The 20,566-nt window shown below is 37.5% G+C and overlaps 1 pseudogene; it reads right to left on the bottom strand.

The window, feature by feature from the left end:
• Positions 1-666: 666 nt before the first annotated feature.
• Positions 667-2,069, bottom strand: LOC122889240 (annotated as a pseudogene).
• Positions 2,070-20,566: the final 18,497 nt, after the last annotated feature.

Here is a 20,566-nt window from a genome sequence, read left to right as displayed (position 1 = left end):
AACTAAATAACAAAAAAAAAATGAATAAAAGATAATAAGAACTGAATAGACATTTTTCCAAAGAGGATATACAAATGGCCGAGGGTACATTAAAGGTGCTCAACATCACTAATCATCAGGGAAGTGCAAACAAAAGCCACAATGAGATATCACCTCACACTTATGGCAATGACTATTTTTTTTTTCTCATTTAACTTTTGTTTTAATGAGTCTCAAAATTCTGTGACAGATTTTTGGTCAAGTTGTTTCCATTAAAAAGTACTGATTTTAAAAACTAAGAACTTAAAACTGCCATACACACACACAAAAACAAATGGTCCACAAAACATTCTCCTTTCCTTCTGAAGGTTTTACGATGCATTGTTATCATTAACCAGTCTTTTGCTATTAAACTTAAATGGCCAATTGACACAGATAGTTCTGAGACCGTTCTTCCACCACTGATTAAGACTGGGGTGGCAGGGGCGCCTGGGTGGCTCAGTGGGTTAAGCCTCTGCCTTTGGCCCCGGGTCATGATCTCAGGATCCTGGGATAGAGCCCCACATCGGGCTCTCTGCTCAGAGGGGAGACTGTCTCCACCTCTCTATCTGCCTGCCTCTCTCTGTGTCAAAAAAATAAATAAAATCTTAAAATAAAAAAAAAAAAAGACTGGGGTGGCAGGTATTGGGGATAATATTCATTTAGCCTTCTGAGCTTTCTGGGCAGACTTGGTGACCTTGCCAGCTCCAGCTGCCTTCTTGTCACTGCTTTGATGACACACATCTGTCACCATCTGTCTCATGTCACGAACAGCAAAACGGCCCAGAGGAGGATAGTCAGAGAAACTCTCAACACACATAGGCTTGCCAGGAACCATATCAACAATGGCAGCGTCACCAAATTTCAAGAACTTGGGACCATCTTCCAGCTTTTTTCCAGAATGATGATCTATCTTCTCCTTCAGCTCAGCAAACTTGCAATCAATGTGAGCTGTGTGACAATCCAGCACAGGTGCATATCCAGCACTAATTTGGCCTGGATGATTCAGGATAATCACCTGAGCTGTGAAGCCAGCTGCTTCCATTGGTGGGTCATTTTTGCTGTCACCAGCCACATTGCCACGACGAACATCTTTGATAGATATGTTCTTGACATTGAAGCCCACATTGTCCCCAGGAAGAGCCTCACTCAAAGCTTCATGGTGCATTTCAACAGACTTGACTTCAGTTGTAACATTGACTGGAGCAAAGGTGACCACCATGCCAGGTTTAAGACCACCAGTCTCCACTCGGCCCACAAGGACAGTACCAATACCACCAATTTTGTAGACGTCCTGGAGAAGCAGATGCAAGGGCTTGTCATTTGGATGAACTGGTGGCAGAATGCAATCCAGAGCTTCAAGCAGTGTGGTTCCACTGGCATTCCCATCTTTACGGGTGACCTTCCTTCCTTTGAACCAAGGCATGTTAGCACTTGGCTCCAGCATTTGTCACCATTCCAAACAGAAACTGGCACAAATGCTACTGTGTTGGGGTTGTAGCTAATTTTCTTAATGTAGGTGCTGACTTCCTTAATGATTTCCTCATATCTCTTCTGGCTGTAGGGTGGCTCAGTGGAATCCATTTTGCTAACACCAACAATTAGTTGTTTTACACCCAGTGTGTAAGCCAGAAGGGCATGCTCACGGGTCTGCCCATTCTTGGAGATACCGGCTTCAAATTCACCAACACCAGCAGCAACAATCAGGACAGCACAGTCAGCCTGAGATGTGCCTGTAATCACGTTTTTGATAAAGTCTCTGTGTCCTGGAGGATCAATGATGGTCACATAATACTTGCTGGTCTCGAATTTCCACAGAGAGGTATCAATGGTGATACCATGTTCACATTCAGCTTTCAGTTTATCCAAGACCCAGGCATAGTTGAAGGAGGCTTTTCCTCTCTCAGCAGCCTCCTTCTCGAATTTTTCGATAGTTCTTTTGTTGATCCCACCATATTTGTAGATCAGATGACCAGTAGTAGTAGACTTGCCCGAATCTATGTGTCCGATGACAACAATGTTGATATGAGTCTTTTCCTTCCCCATTCTGTTTTAGGTTGAGTGGTGGTTTTCATGACACCTGTATTCTGGCAGCAAACCCGTTGCAAAAAAGCTAGAATGACTATTTTGAAAAAGACAAGAGGTACCAGGTGACAGGAAGAATATAGAGAAAAGGGAATCCTTGCACACTACTGGTATGAACATAAACTAGAAGTGCCATTATCAGAACCAGTACAGAGATTTCTCAAAAAATTAGAAATAAGTTACCATATGATCCAACAATTCCACTTCTGGGTATATATCCAAAGGAAATGAAAATAGAATATTAGAGACATATATATACTCCCATGTTCATGACAGTATTAATCACAATAGCCAAGATACGGAAACAACTTAAGTGTCCATCAAAGGTTGAGTGAATAAAGAAAATGGATGCACATGCAACATGCACATGTATGCATAATAGAATATTATTCAGCCATAAGAAAGAAATCCTGCTGTTTGCAACGATATGATGGAGCTCAAGGGCCTTATATTAAGTGAAATAAAGTCAGACAGAGAAAGATAAATAATGCATGCTATCATTTGTATGTGGAATCTAAACACACACACACACACACACACACAATGTTGAACTCATAGAAACTGAGAAACAAGGCTCCTCTTTTACAGAAAGGAAGTGAACAGGCTAGAAAGAATGGGGTAAAGAGGAATGAGAAGGCGAGGTGAGGTCATCAGATAGTTGATTGGGAAATGTTTTTGCTGAAGTCTGCTGATTTCAGGAAGAATGGCTAATGAGACATTTTTGCATTTTTCAATGACTGCTCCAAGGAACATCAAGGTCCCAGAGCTGCAGAGTGAAAGGGGTAGTGAGGGTGAGCAGAGTCCAGACTAGTTAGGTTAATAGTAGGTATTTTTGTGCAGACTGGCCAGTGAAGGCAGTCCAGCTAATCATGAGTCAAAGAGGAAGAATGTAGAGGGTCTTTGATCTCATCATAGGCAAACAATCCACAAGTTCCTAAGTGACATGGGGAAGGATGGCTCTTTGTAGTAAGCAGTTTCCTTGATCAGTGCTGTTTTACAGGAGTTCAAGGCTTCAGTAAAGTTCAACATTGTCAGGTCCTTTAGTTCTAGGACTTGAAGTGGAAATTGTCCCTTCATCATTTAAAGATGTGTATCCTACTCAGCTGGGTGATTTTTCACCCGATATAACTGTTGTTTGCCCTACTTTCTGTTTTTCTTTGAAACCATCTGGTTTTTCCTCCTGAGCCTTCACATTGAGTTGTTTTAGTCATTTGCTTTAAAAAGTTTCTCTGTGAGAAGAATTTGAATTTTTTTCAATAGGAAATGTTAACTCATTTATACACAGTGTAATAAATAATTTATTTCATTTCTGTCACTATTGCACAATTACTAGTTTACTTTTTCCAGTGTTTTCCATTTTTTATATAGGGCCATTATTTTTATTTCAATGAGCGTTTTTTTCTGATTATTTGGAAAGCATACATTACATTTTAGATTCTGTACATGGTAAAAACATGAAGTTGTATGCTTTAACTATCATTTGGCTTAATTTTCCTTCCCACTTAACACCATATTAAAAAATACATAAAGGATTTAAATCACCATAACATATCTAGTCGGCGGTCAGAATAGATCCTTTTTTTGGCTTGTAATAAACTCCACAATCAGCTAGCTGCTAGTCTTGAGATTAAAAAATATATATATTTAAATATATTATTTGTTCTACTTCTTGTTTGCAATACAAATAATTACCACTGTATTTATTGTCTTACTAGTTTTATATATTTTTGATTTTCTGATTATTAATATTCATAATATTATTGTGTCTTGAAGAAGTGCTACATTTACAATAAATCTGATTCATTTTTTTTTCAAAGCGGCTATGATTGTAGCTTTGCTTTGTTGCCTTTTTTTTTGGAGGCGATATGGTTCAGAATGGTTAGACTGCATTATTTTCTTTTTATCTTGATCATAACAAAATGGAAATTCTATGACCCAACACAGTTTGACTGCAGAGAAGAGTTTTCATATGTCCTTTTACTGTCTCTTAAAGGCAATGACAAAATAACTTAGACAGTTACAGTTTACAGTATTTTTACTGTTATATGCTATAAGCAACATAGTTTTTATCTGAGCACGTACATGCATACATATTTAGACAGATGTACATCTAAGTAAATGAAAAAAATAAAAGTAACATTTAAAGATACTTTTGTTCTGTTTTCTTTAAATTTTAAGTCCTGTCCTGACACAATACATTTATTTCAAGATCCAGTATTTAAAGATATTCTTCAGTTTAATCTACATTTAATGGACTGAATGAGATTATGATACACTGTTTTGGCACTCAAAGAAATTTTAATTGTTAAACTATTTGAGGTGAGCTGACATTGCTCATTCTTGGCAGGGGCAAATGGGGAAGAGGGCTGCCACTGCTTTCAGCTGAGTCTCAGTAGGAAATTTTGGTCTACCATTTTAACTAGTTACCTCTGTTTATTGGGTTCCCTGGGGGTAGAGTGAGCATACAGATTGAGCTGATGAGGAATCTATTCATATTCCCCCCTCCTCCTTAGTAACACTTTCTAGGCAAATTCCCATTAAGCATTGCCCAGGGGAGTCCTTGTAGAGTTAAAGGAATGGGCCCTCTCCTGAATAGTACACATAGAAGAATCACCAAGAAACAAGTTCAAAGGAAACTTCAAGCTTGGAATGGAATTTTTTTTTTTTTTCAGTTCAGAATCATAGACATCTTTGGCAGGATATTTCAAACTTTTTTTTTTTTTTAAAGACTTTATTTATTTACTTGACAGTCAGAGATCACAAGTAGGCAGAGAGGCAAGCAGAGAGAAGAGAGAGGAGGAAGCAGGCTTCCTGTGAAGCAGAGAGCCCGATGTGGGGCTCTATCCCAGGGCCCTGGGATCATGACCTGAGCCAAAGGCAGAGGCTTTAACCCACTGAGCCACCCAGGCGCCCTGATATTTCAAACTTTTAGTCAGACATATTTAATTTTCAGAAAATTAAATTGATGGATCTCAATCAACATTATTTTAAATGAATGAGGAATGAGGAGAAAATTCCAGAGAGCATCACACATAGTGTTGTTTCAGAAGAATTTCTGTCCTTGTGTTACGTTGTGTTGTGTATGATATGTGTAAAGATCATGATGGAAAATGATGTCCACATTCTGGGTAGTAACTGTAAAAATTTGAAAGCCCCTGCCTTGTAAGAGATTGTGTACAAACTTTAACCCCAGTTTGCTTCAGAAAAATATTGATGACATTATTTTCTTCTATCCCCAAAATGGGAAAAGTCATTACATGGCACGAGCTAGAGGAATTTATGTCTATATTTTGGACATTTTCCCTCAAATCCTGCTTCTTACATCACTTACATTTTTGCTAAAGAATTATTTGTTTCCTTAACATTCTCTCCTGACAGCCAATCATCCATTTCAGTCTCTATATTGTCTGCCCATCTTTTATCTCCAGCTTCATAAAGTACACATGTTGTTTAACCTCATGGGAACCTCTAAGGAGATACTACAGAAAATTTCTCTCTCTCAAGTAGTATGTTCTTTTTCTTCTACTATGTTACCTGTTACCTCAACTTTTTTTATATCGATCTTTTCTACTTTTTTTTTTTCTCCACTCCCTCCCCTGGTAACCCATCCTTGAATATAACAAGTCTATCTCACTATTCTATTACCTACCAAATACTATTAGGGAATTTACCTTGATTCCTTTACATATTTTTCTAGATGGTGTTAGATTTTTAGTATCAGATCAAAAATGTGAGTGCTAATGGGTATAGGTCAATGTCAGTAACCGTAGAGATCCATAATAGGAGAGACAGAGGAGAACTATGGAAAAGTTATTTCTTAGGAGGAAAAAGTGTATGTTGATATGTCTTTGTAGGTCTCTTTCCCTCTTACACTTTATTAAGCAGAAATTTAGAAGAGATTTAGAAAGTAAGTGCTCTATGTTCCTTTTCTCCCTCCCTTAGGAAGTTTTTCTTTTTTTCTTTTCTTTCTTCTTTTTTGTACCTTTTCTTTTTTCTTTTCCTCTCCCCTGCCTTTTTTAAAATGGGGTGGGTTTTTTGTTTGTTTGTTTGTTTTTGCATTTTAATATCTGTTTTTATCATTTCTGGGAGTGAGAGATTACATAGTGTTAAAACTTTACTATTTTCCCAGAAATACTTATCATTTTACCTTTAATATGTCTGTGCCTGAATTTGAGTAAAATTTGCAGTAGTGCTCAGTGTCCTATTTATAAGAAATTTTGTTTTCTATGGTTTAATTAAAATAATTTTCCATTTTAAGTCTTAGAAGTTTAAACCCATTAGAGTTTTGAGAGATACAGCAGATGAACTGAATGCCATTTGTGTCAGGTACTCTGCTAAGCCTTTTATGTACATGTGACAAAAATCACCAGCATCCCTCTTCCATTCTTGAGCACATGGATTATATTTTCCAGAATTGCTTGTAGATGGATCTAGTCATAATGACTAAAATCTCTATGTAAGTAGAAGTAATTCACCACTGAGGGCCTTGCTCATACAAACTGCTATGTGTACCTCTCCCTTTTCTTTCTCTCTCTCTCTCTTTTTTAAAGCAGACTCAGCAGTGTCTAGACTAGCTCCCTGATAACCTCATGATGGAGAGCCACTCACTTGACCTGAATACACACCCAATAATTTTACATGAATAGAAAAAAAAAAATTGCTAATCTGTTAAACCACTAGAATGGGATCTTATTGTTTGGACAGTATAGTCTATTTTTGCTGTCTCATTCTGTTATCTGGACAATACTGATTCTACCAATGAAGAATCTTAATTATTTGAGGTGAAAGTGCAAAAGTCCATATTTTAAATCCTGTTTGCTAACACCAAAACCCATGTTCTACTCTGCCTCATTTACAGCTGTTTGTAACTAGCTTACTGATGAGTATCGGCTTAGGGAAGCAGAAACTTGAAATAGCTTCATTTTCTTTTTCCCCCATGAATATCAGTACCTGTGCTCTGATAAATCTTCATTTCCCTACAAGGTATTAGGAAGTCATGGCCATATCTTATCCGAACTCTATGGATTTGTAAATATTGTGTATTATCAAAACAGAAATTTTGATTTTTTTTCCAATTTATTTATTTTCAGAAAAACATTATTCATTATTTTTTCACCACACCCAGTGCTCCATGCAAGCCGTGCCCTCTATAATACCCACCACCTGATACCCCAACCTCCCACCCCCCCCCGCCACTTCAAACCCCTCAGATTGTTTTTCAGAGTCCATAGATTTTTAAATGATTATTCTGTTCATCTAAAAAAATTCAATTAAATCAACTTAAAATGTCTCTCCTATGTTCCCCTCACTACAGTCTAGTTGTGCTGCTAGTTTTAGGTGCAGAAGAACATGGGCTTTGCCAGGCATGGTTTGACTATGTCTCAGGAAAGAAACACCTGGGTTAGACCTACCTCTGAGATTTACTAGTGATGTAACCCTGGACAATTATGTCATTTCTCTGAGCCTCAGACTTTTCACCGATAAAATGTTGGTAATGAGGGGTCCCTGGGTGGCTCTGTCAGTTAAGTGTCTGACTCTTGATCCCAGCTCTGGCCTTGATCTTAGGGTCATGAGTTCAAGCCCTATTCTGGGCTCCATGCTGGGAATTGCACCTACTTAAAAAAAATGATCATATATATATATAGTCTATTCAATAGGGTATGTGTAGATTAAATGAATTAACTATGTACAAAATCAAGCACATTATAAAGCTTCAACAAGTGTTCAAGTTGTAAACTTTCTGGTAAACGTTCTGATTGTTTGCCTTGGTTAGTGACATTATGCCACACTCCTCTGTGCCACCATCATGTTGCTCCCCACTGGGATCATCCAGACAAGGTTGTGGCCCCAGTCCTGTTATTTTTCAATGCCAACCCCTAGAAATGTGGCCTCATTCATCTCCTACATTATTTAGAAACTGCTCTTTTACGGTGGAGAGCAATGGTCCTGCTCTGCTCTTGTCCTCTCTAACATACTTTCCTGGATGTTTTCCACCACTGCCCAACATTACATGCGATGTCATTACTTTTCCCCCACTAGCAGAAGGAAAATGTTGATAACCTCCAAAATGTATTATTTTCTCGAGTCCTTGATTCTGGATTTTTTTTCTAGAAGATTTTATTTATTTATTTGACGGAGATCACAAGTAGGCAGAGAGAGAGAGAGGAGGAAGCAGGTTCTCCGCCGAGCAGAGAGCCCAACGTGGGACTTGATCCCAGGACCCTGAGATCATGACCCGAGCTGAAGGCAGAGGCTTAACCACTGAGCCACCCTGGTGCCCCATTGATTCTGGATTTTAAAAAGAGAAAGAACCTTACCTTTTCTATGGGAAAGCAGGAAATAGAATGACCTCTCTCTACAAAAGGAGTCTGCTTTCCCTCAAAATATGACCTCCTGTCTCCAAGAATTCCTCTTGCTTATATCAGTAGGAGTGACACAAGTAGGGCAATGGATAAGCTCCAGTACCGAATATTCTCTTCTCAGTTGGCATGTGGGAAACTGAATGTTTCTCGCTCTCTCTCTTTCTCTCTCTTTTTTTTAATGATTTTATTTATTTATTAGAGAGAGAGAGAGCACAGTGAGAAAGGGGGAGGGGCAGAGGGAGAAGCAGACTCTCTACTTAGTTGAAGCCAGACTCAGGGCTCCATCACAGAATGCTGGGATAATGACCTGAGCTGAAGGCAGACACTTAACTTACTGAACTACCCAGGTGCCCCTGAATGCACTTTATTTATTTATTTATTTTTAATGTTCAGTTAGCCAATGTATAATACATAATTAGGTTTGTTTGTTTGTTTGTTTTTTAGAATTTATTTATTTGACAGAGAGTGAGAGAAGGAGGCAGAGCTTTAACCCACTGAGTCACCCAGGTGCCCCCATAATTAGTTTTTAATTTAGTGTTCAACGATTCAATAGTTGTGTAACATCACTAGTCATCAGCGAAATACGAATCAAAACCATGAGATACCACCTTACACCACTTAAAATGGCAAAAATTAACAAGAAGGAAACAACAAATAATAGTGAGGATGTGGAAAAAGGGGAACAAACCCTCTTACACTGATGGTGGGAATGTAAGTTGGTGTAGCCACTCTGGAAAACAGTAAGGAGGTTCCTCAAGGCATTCAAAATAAAGCTACCTTATGATCCAGCAGTTGCACTACTAGGTATTTATCCCAAAGATACAGATGTGGTGTAAAGAAGGGGCACATGCACCCCAATGTTCATAGCAGTAAGTCCACAATAGTCAAACTGTGCAAGGAGCTGAGATGCTCTTCAACAGATGAATGAGTAAAGAAGAGGTAGTTCATATGTAAAACCGAATGTTAACTCAGCCTTCAGAAAGAATGAATACCCACCATTTACATCAACATGGATGGAATTGGAGGGGATTATACTAAGTGAAATAAGTCAAACAGAGAAAGACAATTATCATATGGTTTCACTCATATGTGGAACATAAGGAATAGCATGAATGTTATTTATTTATTTATTTATTTATTTATTGGCTTTTAAGATTTTATTCGAGAGAGAGAGAGCACGCACACACGCACAAGCAGGGGATGGGACAGAGAAAGAGGGAGAAGCAGACTCCCACTGAGTGAATAGCCCAACATGGGGCTTGATCCCAGGACTGGGATCATGACCAGAGCTGAAGGCAGATGCTTAACTGACTCAGCCACCCAGGTACCCCAGTGTCTTTTATTCTTAACTGTGGAGTTCAGTTGTCATCTGCAGAGCAACAAGACCCAACTCAGAACTAACACCACCTGGTTACATTTTAATTAATGATTTGGTCAAACTGAAATCAGGAAATCACCTTGTGATAGAGCTTGGCTTTAAAACTTGTCTGCAGAAGTGCCTGGTCCATGCCCTACGTTGGGCGCCATGCTGGGAGTGGGGCCTACTTTAAAACAAACAAACAAAAAAACAAAGAACAAAAAAATCTTCAGGCTCTCAGGACAATGTTCTTTCTAGAACTTTTTAAGTGCCTCTACAATGTTTTTACATAGAAACAAATGAAAAAGCAACTACATACATATGTATAAATATACATATGTATGTAGCTGCTTTTTAAATTTTTTATTTAAATAAAATATTTTAGAAAATAACCTTAATAAATTATATTTAAATAATGGATATAAGTATATTGTTAAATAGATCACCTATCAAATATATTATTAAATAAATATTTATTATAAATGTATTTATTAAGCATATATTAAATAATATATTACTTTAAAATAAATATAAATAATAAATAAATAAAAATAAAAATAATATATTTTTAAAAATATTTAAATAAAGAAGCAACTATATATATACATATACACATATATGTATGAGTGTATATGCATATTTATGTATTGATATATGCATATAGTTGCTTTTTTATTTGTTTCCACTTTTTCACTTTGAAGGAAAAAAAAAGTATTTCTACCTTTAGTCCACCTAATAGGAAGAAGAAAAGATTCATCCCTGTAGATGATGGTCATAAAGAAGGACAACTTTTTTATTTTTTAAAGATTGATTTATTTGTTTTAGAGAGAGGGGAGAGAGAATCTCAAGCATGCTCCCTGTTGAGCTTAGAGTTCTATTTGGGGCTTGATCTCATGACCCAGAGACATAGCCTGCGCCGAAACCAGCAGTCAGTCTCTCAATGGACTGAGCCACCCAGGGCCCCTGAAGCACAGCGTTTTTGAACATGCCACATGAAGGAGAGAGGGCAGGAAAAGCCAAGGTGGCTGCAGCTATGATGCTTTTCATTAGCTCTGGAGCACATTGAGGATCAAGTCATCTTCCTATGATAGAGCTTAATATGGATTTCAGCATCACAATATTCACATACTTAACCTTTTTTAATGAGGACAGTTTCATACTCTGGTCTTTTCCAGCTTCTCAGTAATCTCTGCTAAATGTCAACTTGGGTTTAAAGCTGCCATCATGGCACAGCACCAGAGGAGCCAAATTTCTTTTCTCTGAATACCCTAATGCTAGAGTTTTTGCTGCTGTTCACAAATGTAGTACCCACATATTTGAAATTTAGATCCACAAAGGGCAACCTAAACTTAGCCTTTTGAAACATGTTTCCAATTCACATTCCTTTACAACACAGCTATAAATAACAACAACAACAACAAAACCCAAAAAACAAAAATAAAGGGTGTGGTCGAGTGGAAACATTTGGATTTGTTCTCCCATATTTTATTTTATTTATTTATTTGTTTATTTTTAAAGATTTTATTTATTTATTTGTCAGAGGGAGAGCGAGAAAGCAAGCACAGGCAGGCAGAGGCAGAGGGAGAAGCAGGCTCCCCGCTGAGCAAGGAACCCGATGTGGGACTCGATCCCAGGACGCTGGGATCATGACCTGAGCCGAAGGCAGCTGCTTAACCAACTGAGCCACCCAGGCATCCCATGTTCTCCCATATTTTAGAATTTGAAATCAAAGATAACATTTTTCTCTTCAAACCTACATGGGCATCTCAAAAATGACAAACTTACATGGGCATCTCAAAAATGACAAGGTAATAGAACATATTTTCTCAAGCAGAATTATTTCTATATATCCACAATTTAATTGTAATCTCAAACCCAGTCCCTGGAAGACATTAGAAATTTTTTTGAGGGAAATGAATAGGTCAGACTAAATAATCAAGCACCTCAAGAGCTTCACCTTTCTGATTTATGAGTTAAGTCTTGTTTTGTTAAACATGTGTTGAACTAGGGTTTGGGTACCAATCAACCTTCCAATCTTTCCTCCTTTGCCTGCATTTTTTCTCGGACTACCTTAGATAATCATGCTGGGGAGGCTTTGATTTTACCATTAGACTATTCTTGTTTCAGGGAGTTTTCCATTTTCCCTTAATTTTGGTAAAACTGTTAGTTCATTTTAGTTGTGAAGAGATAACATGAGGGTTGAAAAAATTAAAACATATCTTGGGAAGAATTTTAGAGAAATCACTTTGAAAAAAACCAGGGGGAAAAATGAGATGGTAATGAAGTGGAGTTGTTTTCTTTGGTTGTGCACTTTGGTATTTAGAAATCACCTTGAGTAAGAGAAAAGGAAAAAACGATAAGGAAGACACCTTCAATATATCATCTTGTGATAATAATCAGTGAGCCAATGAGTATAAAGTAACAAAACAAATACAGTATTCTCAATTGAACACCATTTACTTTACTACAAATTGTGCTATTACTTTTTATGGTATACATAAAATAATCTCTTCAAATAATATGTTCATAAATGTTATATATGTGTGAAGTCTCATGCGTTTTTCACTAAGAGAGCCTATAAATACATAACCGGGCAATAGTTACCATAAGCCAAACAATGTCTGCAATGAGTTACTATAAAGAAAAAAATATTGAGTGCGTCTCATATTTTGTAATTGTTTCCACAAATTTGGATGCCTTAAGCCATCCAATGACTTCCCATTGCTCTTAAAATTAAAAATCCCAAATCTCAAACATATACAAATGGCTCACATAACCTAGTCCTTGTCTCCTTACATCTCCAGGCAGATACTGTATTGCTTTTGTCCTTGGCCAGTGTTTCAGCTACCCAAATTCACCAGTTTCCACCGCAGGGCCTTTACATATATTTCACAGATATCCTCTCCTCTACCAATAATGCCTTCCTCTCTGCCATTCCCTTCAACACCCACCCTACAGTTGCTTCTAAAGCATCTTTCAATTTCAGCCAAAAAAGATGGGTTTGGTGAGATCCTCTATGAATTCTACCCCTAAATTAAATTGGTTTTCCTGGAAAAGTTCTTTTTTAGATTTATATATTTCATGCCATAGCACATAATTTTATATTTATATATAATATTATATACTGAAAGTATTATTTGCTACTGGGAATAAACTTCTTGAGGATAAGAACCCTGTCTATTTTGTTCATCAGTTTTTCATTTAATGCTTACCCTAGTGCCTATTATAGAAAAAAAAATCTGTGATTGCATTAACTAGACAATAATTGGACCACATTTGAATTAAATGATAATTTAGAAACGGCTTGAAACTCTGAAATTTTTGAAGATCAAGATAGCAAAGAGAGTGAGGGGATCTCTACATAGGATAGAACCAAAGTTGTTTAACCAGGAAGCTTGGAGGAAGATTCTTCTTGTGTGCATGGGATACCTGTTTTCTGAAATTTCATCTGTCAGACAAAGACAACTCTATCCAAATGATGCCTTTAGTGGAATGCAAGCTGATGTGTCAGAATAGCCCCAAGGAAGAAAATGTGGGTGTGTCTTCTTCCAAGAGTTAGGGCATAATAGGTATTTACAGTTATAAAATTGTTAAGCCAAAAATCCTGAAGCTTTCATTTTTTATTATACACACACACACACAAACACACACACACACACACACACACACACACACACACACACATACCAGGCCAGGCCCTTGTCTGGCACAAAGAGACTAAGCCAATTTCTAGGCTTCTTCTACTCTTTGTACATGGTGCTTCTGCTCCATTCATCATTCTATGTTGTAACTTCCCTAAATGTCTTTTTTGTCTACTAAGCTCTGAGTTCCTTTGAGGATAGAATTATATACTTTTTAATAAATGTATTCATTTATTTGGATAAGTGCTTTACAAACTTTCTAAAAGATTATGATGCTCCAGAAAAAGATCTGTTTTATTCTTTAACACAATGTGCCTCCTATCCCACCCCCAACAACTACACACACACTTACAGTGATACTAAAACAATAATACCATCCTTACCTTGTTCTAGGCACTCTGGTATTTTCTAGTCACTTTTTTTTTTCTTTTTTTTTTCCAATTTATTTATTTTCAGAAAAACATTATTCATTATTTTTTCACCACACCCAGTGCTCCATGCAAGCCGTGCCCTCTATAATACCCACCACCTGGTAACCCAACCTCCCACCCCCCCCGGCACTTCAAACCCCTCAGACTGTTTTTCAGAGTCCATAGTCTCTCATGGTTCACCTCCCCTTCCAATTTACCCAAATTCCCTACTCCTCTCTAATGCCCCTTGTCCTCCATGCTATTTGTTATGCTCCACAAATAAGTGAAACCATATGATAATTGACTCTCTCTGCTTGACTTATTTCACTCAGCACAATCTCTTCCAGTCCCGTCCATGTTGCTACAAAAGTTGGGTATTCATCCTTTCTGATGGAGGCATAATACTCTATAGTGTATATGGACAACATCTTCCTTATCCATTCATCCGTTGAAGGGCATCTTGGTTCTTTCCATAGTTTGGCGACCGTGGCCATTGCTGGTATAAACATTGGGGTACAGATGGCCCTTCTTTTCACGACATCTGTGTCTTTGGGGTAAATACCCAGGAGTGCAATTGCAGGGTCATAGGGAAGCTCTATTTTTAATTTCTTGAGGAATCTCCACACTGTTCTCCAAAGAGGCTGCACCAACTTGCATTCCCACCAACAGTGTAAGAGGGTTCCCCTTTCTCCACATCCTCTCCAACACATGTTGTTTCCTGTTTTAATTTGGGCCATTCTAACTGGTGTAAGGTGATATCTCAATGTGGTTTTAATTTGAATCTCCCTGAGGGCTAATGATGATGAGCATTTTTTCATGTGTCTGATAGCCATTTGTATTTCTTGATTGGAGAAGTTTTCTAGTCACTTTTAATATATTTTGATTTCTTAAAAATATTTTATTTGTTTATTTTGGAGAGTGTGTGTGTGAGTGGGGGAAAGGGAGAGGGAGAGAGAGCATCTCAAAGTAGAGCACACTGAGCAGGGAGCTCAACTCAGGGCTTAAATCAAAGATGCTGAGATCACAACCTGAGCCAAAATCAAGAGTCTGACACTCAACTGACTGAGCCACCAGAACAACCCCCCCCCCCTTTTAATAAAGATTTTATTTACTTATTTGAGAAAGAGTGTGTGTGCATGCACAGGAGAGGGGCAGAAGGAGAGGGAGAGGCAAAGAATAACAAACAAATTCCACATTGAATGCAAAACTCGATGAACTCTTGATTTCACGACCCATGAGATCATGACCTGAGCCAAATCTAAGACTCGGACACTTAACTGACCAAACCACACAAACACTCCACTATATTTTGATTTTTGAAATACAGTAGTATTTGATATTATATGAGCAATATAGTCAATTTCATTACCCAGCAATGGTTTGTAACTGCAGTTTGAAAAACATAGCATTAGATTGTGAGCTACATGAAGGCAGGTATCATGTCAATCCTCGATCATTAAACATCAACTGGCACAAAAAAAATTTGATGAAAAAATTAATAACTGTATATTTAGCTCTTAGAAACATCGTATGATATTTAATACCTAGATGTTGAATGAATATGGAGAGAAGGCTTCTCAGATTCTGAAGGAGGCATGGAACAGTTTTACCTTTCGTTTTCTAGTATAATATGAATAAATAAATGCTAAAAAATCATAAAATTTTAACCTATTAAAATGTGTACACTGAATCTATAAACATTTAATGTTAAATTAAAAATTAAACAAAATGTTGCTGTTGACCATGATAAATAATTTGTAAGATCATTGATTCAGCTACAAGCAGCATGGCCCACTACTAATATACAACATGAGTTTGATGTTGTTTGATGAACATCTTCTCTTAAAATCCTGACATCATATTTCAACATCTATGCAACATTCTTGATGGACATGTCCAAGTTCAAGTGTGAGATCTTTCAAGAGTATGAGACACCTTCACATGGTGGTCCCTTCCCTGACAGAATTTGATGCTTTAACTTGTAACATTAGGAAGAAAACTTCCAGTTGAGGAATACTTTGGAAACTGTTTCTGCTAAAATGCAAACATGTAAATTGAACATAGCATCATAATGAGTAGTGAAGAATGATACAAGAAAGTTGACCTCATTAAAAAAAACAAACAAACAATAAAATTATATTAAAGAGGAAATGCATGATCTCTTTCAGAGAGACAACCCTAGCTTGGATACAATAACCATTTAGGTAGTGGTATCAGTATGCCAGATATCATGAAGAACCTGGGGGAGACACTGACCTTGGGAAAATTAAGAAACCTTTAGAACCAAAATTTCTGCCTGATTACTCTTTCAACTTTTCTTGCCAGTGTTCTCTTTCATTAAATTGTGTCTCTACCAATTTCTTTGTCCATAATTTAGCCCTTTCTGCATTACTTCCGGAATGAGTTCTTACAAATCCAAATCTGATTATGGCATGCTCAGGCTCATAAAGTTTTAATGACCTTCCATAGCTCTGAGGGGGAAAAAAAATCAAAACCATGGAATGATACATAAAGCCATGCTAGGTTTGGCATCTGCTAACCTCCCCTCATTCTTCCTCCAACTCCTCAAAAGCCTCATGAAAATCACCCACAAAATTGGACTGTCTGTTCCCTGAATGTCCTTTTTATTTGGAACCTCTTCCTGGCAAATTCTTCATGTCTATGACTGCATTTCAGTTTTTATTTACCCTTTAAGACTTAATTCATTGCAACCTCCCTTGTGCAGTCTCCTCTGTCCTCTGCCCCAGTTGCTTGAGGGAAAGGACTCCCTCAGATAGACACAAGCTGGTAGCGTGGTAGCAACTGTAAGCTGTTAAAGAGAAGCAGTCCTATTTGATTCCAATTCTGTTATCATTATAACCATGGAAAACTGAGGACTTCTCTGAACTTCTGTAAATCTCAAATTCTCTATAAAATGGGGATATAATGGTGCCGCATATTGAAGTGTGTGGGGATAACATGTATGTATATAAGCTAAACAGATTCTTCATCATTTTCAGAAGTTACATTTTCAATTGAAAGGACATATTCACCTTCCAGTCTTAATTTGCTTTGAAGAGACAATTTGTCATCTTCTGCAGCCCTGTCTAGTTCTTTCCTTCATAAAAACAGTGATGGTAACAATACAGCCAAACTTTTACATGACACTAATTGCCAGATGTTATTCTAAATGTTTTGCATATAGTACCTCATACGCTATGCAGTAGGTTCTATTATTAGTTCCATTTGTGGACAAGGAAACTGAATCCCGAAGATGTTGAGCACTTTTCCAAAGTCATAAATCTTGCATATGTAGGTGGTGAGTTTGGCTCTAAATAATCCAGCTCCAAATTTGTGCTCCTAATCACTAGCCTTTCCTTTCTGTGCTGTCAGTCTGTTATCAGACTCTGGCAGTCTTGGATAATAAGCTCACCTCTCTTAAGCCTCAGTTTCCTGATCTGGGAAATGGGAGGAATAGAATCTTTAGAGTGGCGGAGAGAAAATGATAATGAATGGTGTGTATTTCAGTGCATAGTGCATGGTAAGAGATAGGTGCAAGCTTGTGCTGGTTCTCTTATATTTAAATGTCTTCTCATCAGCTATGGATAATGGAAGTAGGATAATGGAAGTAGATGTGTACATTATTTCAAACTAATTTTATATGTAACTCAGATTCCTCAAAACATATATGAATAGTTTAAGGAGAGGATCCTTTTACATTTCCAGATTTATTTGCCAGCATGCCACCTCCCTGTCTTCCATACACTGTAACCACTCTGCAAAATAATGGCTCATAATTTTCTGGAACATGCCATGTGATATTATGCCTGTACCTTCATTCTGGATACTATCTCTGTTTTGAATTCTCTCCTCCCTCTGCAGTGACTTACAGATACTCATCCTCTAAGGTCTGGAACTTTTCAGGCTGTATGGGCAGAATTGAATGCTCTGTTCTGCTCCAAAGCTGTTTAGCTTGCACAGAGCACAAATTCCTTTTACTTAAGGTTCCTTGTTAGAATTTCTGTTTTTCTTATCTTATATAAATGATCTTGTGTTTGGAGTGGCCATGTCTTATCCATCCATTTATTCCATATACCTCCTAATAGAGCCTGGCACATGACAACTATTTAATAAGTGGCAATTTGTTGACTCTAGTCTGTCCATTGTTTCTGTGGATATCGATTGATGGAAACAACTTCATAAATGGACTTGTTTTCTCTAGTTTATTTTGTCCTCTAAGATGCCTCGAATTTTATTCTGGCTTCCATTCTAAATATGTGTAACACTTATTCCGAGTGATGTGAATGATTACATGTAAATAAACTGAATGATTAAAAGGTATCGTTTTATAAATTTCCTATCTAGATTACTTCCAGAGGACTCTGCCATTAAGACATTTGTATAGGTCCTGGCTAGTTCCAGTGTGGAATTAAGTGAGAATGACAAATGTTGGCTTAGGTAATTATTCATTCTCAGAATTAGACCTCATGTCCAAACCTGTGTTGTATTTAGACTCTTATATTTCCTAAGACTCCATTTTTTTCTCTTGAAATCATCAGATATTCTATAAAAACCAATCTTAAACTTCAAAGGGACTCTCTTTTATCTCAGTCAACATTCAGTAGCCTTATATGTATGCCCTCCCCTCAAAAAAGTATTATTTATTTTTCAAAATGGAGTCATTTTTAAAGATACTGTCATGTCACATACCATTAAATGATTTAGAAAGAAAAGTAAAAGTTCTTGATGGGGGAGACATCTGATTTTATTTTACAAACTGATAAAAGGAAATTCATATTAAAAATGGCATTTAAAAGCCATCTCTAAAATGTTTTTTTTAAGCAATTTCATTTGAGAATAAGTCCTATCATTAAGAGAATGTATTAAAATATTTTTTTACTGTGGTGTGGTAATCCTGCCGTCTGCTTAAACCTGGGCTCCAGCTCTTTGAAATGAGGTCCAGCTGCCACACTGTAATAATGGTTTGTCTTTATTTATGTGCCTACCCATTGTCTTTGAAGTCAGGTAATAATTGCAAATCGAATGGCATATTGTCATTCCCTGTCACATATCCCGCTCCTTAAGCATTAGTATAAACAGATGTGACTTTACCAAAGCTGTTGTCAGCAATATGCTGCTTTCAGTGACAGACAATCTTCCCATTAATGGTATTAGGGAATAGAGTTGGTCTTTTGCACTTTCTTCTTCCTCTCCTCTATGCTAAGGCAAAGCCTTTGTGAATAAACACTTAAACAGTGCAAGGTATTACACGAGGAGAAATAAGCTTGATCCATTAGTATGTTGTGAGGTTGGGGCTAAGAAAAATAAGAGGAAATAATGTGATCAGCACAGGAAGGGAAAAGAACACTCTGTACAACACAAGCAAACTGACAAAAGGCAGAATGGTTTGGTTTTATTTATAAAAGCCTTTACATGTTCCAACGTTTATTAAGAAGTGACCCTCTTGAACTCAGTCTGAATGGTATTAAAATGCTGACTGAGAGACAAGAAGGAAGAGTCTGCCAAAACATTTTTCCATCAATGGTGATGTTTTCCACTTATTTTACCCTAGATAAAAAAGAATAAGGGAAATGGAGAACTTGCTGCTTGTCATTTCAATAGCAAATAAAAGCCTACCTAATAATACCTCTGAGGTTTGTGGAAATTTAGTTTTTATAAGCTCTCATGTTATGTGGGGGAGAAAAGTTGGTTTACTTTTGATGAATAAAATGCAGACCTTTTAATATCTCTTCCATGTAATAAAGCAAGAGAAAAAGTCTTGTTTCTTGAGATTTGATCCCGTATCCAATGTAACGAAAACTTGTGCAGAAACTTTGACTTGCCTTAAACCATGTCCACAGCCTTTCAGAGAGAATGATCAGGATGAGCTTTGTAATTTTCCTCTCCAGCCTCCTCTTCCTCCTTCTTTTCCTTCCTCTTCTTTTTTTTCAAGAGGTGGCCATTTTTACAAAAGCTTCAAAATAGTGTATGTGAGGCCTTCAAAAGAGGAAAAATTAACCAACATCGTTAAAAGGCACTGATCTGTTCCTCTTACAGGGTGCTGTCTCTCACGTCTGTCCCCTCTGGCGAGGCCTTCCCTGCCTTTGATGTTTCTAGCTCCTGTTCATCATTCACGTTCAGGGAAAGAACCCTCCAAAGATTTGGACATGGTTCTGCTGTGAGGACACACAGCACCCTCTGCCCATTCCCATCAGAGCACACAGCACAGTGGATGTGCTGTGTCTCCTCTTGATTTCTTCCCCTCAGTGGCAGCCTGAGGGGAGAACTGTTGGGAACATTTACATTTGGGATGAGGGAGATTGTAGTAGAGAAAAGATAGAAAGTTGACAGAGAAGGACGGGGAAGGCGTCACATATGGGATCAAAGAACTCAAGGATCTAAAGAAGGAAAGGGCTGTCACAGCATCAAATACCACGAAGAATTTGGAGAATGAAACCACTATTGACTATCAGCATCAGGAGGCCATGATTTCCTTTAGGAGAGCAATTTCTCTCTGATAAGGTGTAGCGAAAACACTGCACGGTTTTAAAAGTAACCAAAGGAAAAAGAAGCAAGGTCATGAGGGCAGACTCTTTGAGATGGAGTGAATGCATCCTTTTAAAGGCTTCTCATTTGTATAATCTAGAGGCAGAGTAAGGCACATTACAGGTCAAAGCCAGAAATGGCCCGAGGTTCCGAGTCTCACATTTCATT

This window comes from Neovison vison, chromosome 11, assembly GCF_020171115.1.
Source record: "Neovison vison isolate M4711 chromosome 11, ASM_NN_V1, whole genome shotgun sequence".
Classification (NCBI taxonomy): domain Eukaryota; kingdom Metazoa; phylum Chordata; class Mammalia; order Carnivora; family Mustelidae; genus Neogale; species Neogale vison.
The sequence above is the reverse complement of the archived record's forward strand: the minus strand, read 5'-3'. Positions and strand labels throughout refer to the sequence as shown.